Source organism: Echinops telfairi, unplaced genomic scaffold, assembly GCF_000313985.2.
Source record: "Echinops telfairi isolate 266 unplaced genomic scaffold, ASM31398v2 ScPeMD7_55;HRSCAF=186, whole genome shotgun sequence".
NCBI classification, from domain to species: Eukaryota; Metazoa; Chordata; class Mammalia; order Afrosoricida; family Tenrecidae; genus Echinops; species Echinops telfairi.
The window spans coordinates 319,144-325,358 of NW_022103953.1; the positions used below are offsets into that span (position 1 = coordinate 319,144).

At 45.2% G+C, this 6,215-nt stretch overlaps 1 long non-coding RNA gene across 2 annotated transcripts in view; it reads right to left on the bottom strand.

Moving 5' to 3' along the window:
• Positions 1–551: 551 nt before the first annotated feature.
• The window catches only part of LOC123521754, a 9,788-nt gene continuing 4,124 nt past the window's right edge, over positions 552–6,215 (bottom strand). For both annotated transcript variants that reach the window (XR_006680106.1, XR_006680105.1), the window contains 2 exons: positions 2,223–2,306; positions 552–687 (listed from right to left, as the gene is read on the bottom strand). This is a non-coding gene — a long non-coding RNA (uncharacterized LOC123521754). The remainder of the gene's footprint in view (positions 688–2,222; positions 2,307–6,215) is intronic.

A 6,215-nucleotide genomic window follows, 5' to 3' on the forward strand; every position in this document is an offset into this window, starting at 1 on the left:
GGACGGGAGTAGAACGCCCCGATTCCCTCCCGCGGAGCGGTTGCTGGTTTCACATGGCCGACTTTGCGGATCGCTGCCCAGCACCCAACCACGGAGGCACCAGGGCTGCAGAAACGTTTACTGGGGGAATTCCGTCTGTCTTTCCAAGGCTAGTGTGACGGTTCCAGAGTAACGATGGGTTCCCGCGCCCTCCCCCAACTCTAGTATGAACCCCCCCCCAATAACGTTCGTTTCCAACGCCTCCACCCTAGGGGACCCTCACCAAATTCTGAACCACTTGACCCAGGCTACTAGCCTTCAGCAGGAGGAAGGTTGCACAGGAGCCACGACCGAACCAGAGGAAGGGGCGTGCGTGTGTGTGGGGGGGGTTCCATACGGAACTACAATGGAGGGTCTTAGGACACCCCGGCCCCCCTCGGTCCCCATCCCGAGGACACTGAAAGTCACCTGGGCTCTGGCTAGCCCCATCTAGAGGGGTTCCACTGTATCTGGGGCGAGGGAGGTGGGGGAGGGTCCAGAGCCCCTACTTCGTTGACCAACTCACCCAAGGAGCAGCCTGCAGCCAGGGACTTGTCACCACTGTGCTCACGGGAGATTTCTCGGTCTGAAGTCTGCAGGTGGGAGTCTGGGGTCGAGGGGGGCTCTGGAGGAAAGCCGGAGCCGTCTCCGAACCACGCGGCCATGGCGCTGGCGGGCACAAAATGGAGTTTGCGCGGGAACTCTCGTCCCAAAGGGCATGGAGAGGAGGCGTTTCCTGGGGTCAGAGCAGACCTCACTTCCGGCCCCGACTGCGCATGCTCGAGGCGCTGTGAATCTGACACCCAGGAAATCTGTTTCCAGCCGGGCTATCCTCCACTCTCCCAGAGACCTTGCCTCACAAGAGTGAGGGGGCCTGAGGGAGGCTCCGGGATGGCTGTTGAAAACCCAGGAGAGTGGGGGTGCTAGACTGTCGACCCCAGTCTCTGTGCGTTGCATCACGTCGTGTGCCTACATCCGGCAAGGCCAACGGACAAAGATGCTGGCTGCCTGCCAGGCCCTGAGTTTGCTACATTTCTTGTATTTGTTCTTATCGTCCTCGCAAGCGGACTGCGAGTGCACAACTACCAACTCGCTGAGGTTGCTGAGCCTTCGTGCGGTGCAGGAGCTCAGATGCTACCTGGGAAAGCACAGTCGAGGCGAGAGGCGTTCCCCCTCCCACGGCTAGCTGCATTAAAGTCTTGATGGACTGTTGGGGTTTCTGAAATCCTGGCAAAATAAATGAGGCCGTGCTGGATAATATATGAAAAAAAAAATGAATCTGAAATCTAAAAGGGAAATGACCGACTTTGGTAGTTCCCTGAAATGAGATTGGACGCTGTAGCAGAGGAGGGGAAGGGGGTTGGGAGGAGAGATGGAGACCCAGGTGGGGGCGGGGTATGGGTGCGGGGGGAGGTGGCAATGGGGGAGGACAGCAGGGGCGGAGGCGAGACGGAGTTGAATCTTGACTTAACCTTAAAAGGTGAGGGGGCCTCACTATAAATGAATTCTCCCCTTGTTGTCAGAGCAAGAAATGTAACAAAGTCTGCAATGAGGCTTTGGGGGCGCTTCTGCGTTAGCCAGAACATTTTTAAAAAATCATTTTCTTGGGGGCACGTATAACTCATCACTCTCCATACCTCCATCCATTGTGTCAAGCACATTTGTACATTTGTTGCCATCATTATTCTCAAAACATTTGCTTTCTACTTGGGTCCTCATTTCCCCCTCCCCCGCTGGCCCTTCCCTCATGAACCCTTGATAATTTATAAATTGTTATTATTTTGTCATATGTTACACTGTCCGACGTCTCCCTTCACCCACTTTTCTGTTGTCCATCCCCCAGGAAAGAGTTTATATGTAGATCCTTGTAATTGGTTCCCCCTTTCCACCCCACCCTCCCTCCACCCTCCGGGTATCGCCACTCTCACCACTGGTCCTGAAGGGGTCATCTGTCCTGGATTCCCTATGTTTCCGGTTCCTATCTGTACCAGTGAATATCTGGTGTTGCCGGATTTGTAAGGTAGAATTGGGATCGTGAAAGGGGGGCGTGGGTTTGGGAGGAAGCCTTTAAGAACTAGAGAAAAGTTGTATTTTTCATCGTTGCTACCCTGCACCCTGACTGGCTCGTCTCCTCCCCGTGACCCTTCTGTAAGGGGATGTTCAGTTGCCCACAGATGGGCTTTGGGTCTCCCCTCTGCACTCACCCTCATTTACAAAGATTTGATTTTTTTGTTTAGAATTATTCACTCCTTGGAAGCAGTCACAGTCTCTTGAGAGAAGTGCAGTCCCTGTGTGAAGAGAAAATAAATATGTGTGAGTGTGCAAACATTTGGGTAGAGAGAAGTATGACATATGCACAAATACACATGCAGATAAATCAAAATGTGCTCTTTGAAAAGAGAAAAATCTATGAAAAGTTTTCTAAACAGATGTGAAACTGTTATCCAAATTTATGAGATAATTTTATGTTTTTATCCCAACAAACATGCCTAATTATAAAATGATAAATATAAAAACGTCTCCCTGGAGAATCATTGTGCATCCATCCAAGATTCCCTCATTGTGGTCCACTGACACCAGGTGTCAAGAAATCAGTGCCCATTGTGCAGCTAAGTTTCTGTTTCTGTGTGTGCCTACCTTACATACTTGTAAGTGTTCAAGAGGTATGCATGCAGTGTAAACATTGGTAGCCACGCAAATCATGTTCCATAAATTTTTCTTCATCTTCGGATTTCGTTTTTTCAGCTAATAGCATCGCTCCAGACTTTTATTACAGAAACATCCTCCTTTTTAGGCCAAATATTTGTTAGTATACTTGCCCAACTCTCTCCTACTGTTTAATGAAAGTCTGTTATGATTGTGCATATTTTAGCAAAGTCTGTTATTTTGTTGGCAAATATTTCACTCTCCCCTCACATTTTAAAATAATCTTTTCTGATGACAGTAAAAAATCCTTTAAAATTTTCATTGCATTTTATTATAAAGTAAGGTACTCACAGCTGAACAAAATTGAGTAATGCCCAGGGTTGCACCAAATACCAGGCCACTAGAGATTCCAGCTTTTACAGCTTGGCAGGCTTCAGGACACACTGGGAAAAGCTTTAGATCTAATTCAACATTTGTGAATACTGGGTACAGTAATTAGATACTTGTCTGGCTTAAAGGAACTACATTGTAAATTAATCAATTTACGTCTGGATTATAGTAATTCTCTCATTTTAATTACCTTCCCTTGAAGTTGGCCGCTTTTCCCATGCTTCTGAGAGCCTCAAACCACATCCTTGACAAGCTAGTCCATGTAGCCCTACATCCATATGTGAGGTGTGAAGTCTCCTTTCAGTAAATTATTTGGCCTTTGGTCCTAGTTCCTGAAAGCCAGGCCATATCTGGGGCTGACAGAGTAAGAGGGACCACCCTGAAGGCCCAATGCTGACTGAGTCTCATGGGTCATGCAACCCATTTCTCAGGGTCATTCACTGAGACGAATAACGTCTTTGGAAGACAAAGGCTCAGTAGAGCTTCCTGGATGGTGACTCAGCAGCTGCTCTGTGGAAAGTGACCACATCTCCTGGGGACATGGAAGCTCTGAGGTGAGACATCTCGCAGGAATTTCTATCTAGGTTTTAATTCTTTTTTTTCTGCTTCAAGTCCTCCTTGCTTTCAGCAAACAAGATTGTGTCCTCTACATAGCTCTGATTGCTAATATCTCCAGTCCTGATGTCACCTTCTTTTTTATATAAGCCAGCTCCTCTGATGATTTGCTCAGCATAAAGCTTGAATAAATATGGTGAGAGGTTATAAACTTGTTGAATGAAAACATTCTCTGATTTTAAACCATGCAGTCTTCCCTTGTTCTGTTCACACCCCACTACTGTTTTTTGATCCATGAAGGAGTACAATGAAGTGTTCTCCAGTTCCCATTGTTGAGGTTATCTATAGTTTGTTATGATCCACAAGAAAGGATACTCCAGAACAATATCCTTTACATATATAGATAAAAGTGACTGCAATATACTGTTAATCCAAAACCACACCATAACATGGGATTATATACTGTGACCTAGTGGTATTTATCCCAGAAGCACAGGGATCATACATACATCATAACAAAATCAATAAAAATGTTTAAAATTTTTATGAGATCACATTTATCTATTTTGCCTTTTCTTGCTTGTGCTTTTATTTTTTTTGCCTTGCTTGTGCTTTTAGTCCCAAATCTAAAAATCTGTTGTTGAAGACTGGTCACTCTCAAAGCATTACCTCTATGATTTCTTTTAAGAGTTTAATGGTTTTATGACATGCATTCAGAGTATTATTCCTTGGTACATAATTCATGCAAACCTATTTAAATGTTTCATATTTCCTGCTATTGAAAATAGTGTATTCATGACTAACATAGTATTTTCTATCCAGTACGGTTGTTTTGTGTATATTGGTTTGCTGCAAAAGATTTCTTTAAAGTGCTGAAAGCAAAGATGTCATTTGAGGACTATGGTGTGCCTCATCCAAATCATGGTACTTTGAATCACCTCATATGCACTTCACGGTTGGTGTTTCAAATGACAGCAGGGTCACCTAAAGTGAACGGTTTTTGTTCGATTCCTTGGTCCTTGGCTTCTGCAAGAAAGAATTCACATCGAAGCCTGGTTTGTGATCCAAGTGAGTTTTTATAAAGGATGGAAGAAGTGTCAGGCTACACCCACATGTGGCTACCTCAGGTCAGAGAAACCGCAGCTTTGCCAAGAAGCAGCGAGCTGTAAAAGAGCTTGGTGGTCGCAAAGTTTCTGGCTTTTCAGGGCCCTCTACTGGGAGGTGTGATCAAAGGTCCTGGCTGACCCCATTGGCTGAATGAAGCGCTCCTGGCCTAGATTGGGCCCCTCCCAGGTATACTGACTTCCTGTCTCAAAGGCCCTTTAGCCTTTATCGGCTTCCAACTTCCTGTAGGTGACCCCTAGGCATGGAGATGAACAATACCCTATCCAGCAACCTAACAGTTTCAGCAGAGCTTCCAGGAATCGGTGGCTCAGGAGAAGAAGTGGCTATGCCATATGGTTTTTTTGGTGGGGTTTTGTGTGCGCGTGTGTGTGTGTGTGTGTGTGTGTGTGTGTGGAATGGACTGGAATATTCTTTGAATCATATTACCAGGACTTTCTTCCACGGCACAACTGAGTGGGTTCAAATGGCCAAACCTTGGGTTAGCAGTAGAGTACAGATCATTTGCAGCACCCAGGGATTTGCTCCAAGCATCAAAGCAAACAAAACCAAACATACTGCCATCCAGTCTATTATACCTCATAATGATCCGATAGGGCAGGGTAGAACTTTTCCTCTGGGTTTCTGGGACTATAACTCTTTTGGGGATTGGGGGTAATGGGGGAGAAGCCTTGGCTTCTCCAGTGGAGTAGTTTGTGTTTCAAACTGCTGACCTTATGCTATGAGCCCAATACTTAATCACTATGACATCAGAGCTTCAAATACAATGCCTGACAAATAAAATGGCATTTACTATGTTTATTAAAGGAATTGAGATTTGAGGGATCACAAATCTATGCCATCCTCCCACTTTCTTTCAGAAAAATGAAGTACACTCCCAAATTTTATGAAAAAATTATGTCCACATTGTTTTGTAAAAAACACATTCCAATGTTTCAAAAAAGAGAAAACCAGTTGTAAAGAGCAAGGTAATAGTATCTTCAGAGAATGAAACTGTTGAATTCGCTCAAAGAAATCAGTCTCATTTAAATAATATGTTACTGGTAAACTTAGTAAGTTTATTTACAGTTTATCACCTTGCCTAGAGGTGGAATTTCAAAATAGCTACCATAAATATTCCTTTGTCTATATTTACAGGTCAAATCTGATTACAAGGCATAATAATTCAGATATCAAATTTTTTAAATGATAATTCCTAATCCAAAAATAGTCAAGTTTGTGTGAAGCAGTGTTTGGTAAAATGGTTCTAATAAAAAAAAATAGTTTACAGAGCACACAGGAGCAGATGATGGGGGAGGAGGAGAGACTGGAGCACATCCTGGCCCACCAGGTCTTGAGGACAATGACCCCAATTAGAGCAGCCAGTCCACAGAGAGGACCACGTGGCCAGCCCCACTATGAGAGGTGATGCACCTCACTGACCCATGGCCCTGCGGGGGACAACACCAGTGACACAGTGTGGGAATTGCACCCGATCTAATCCC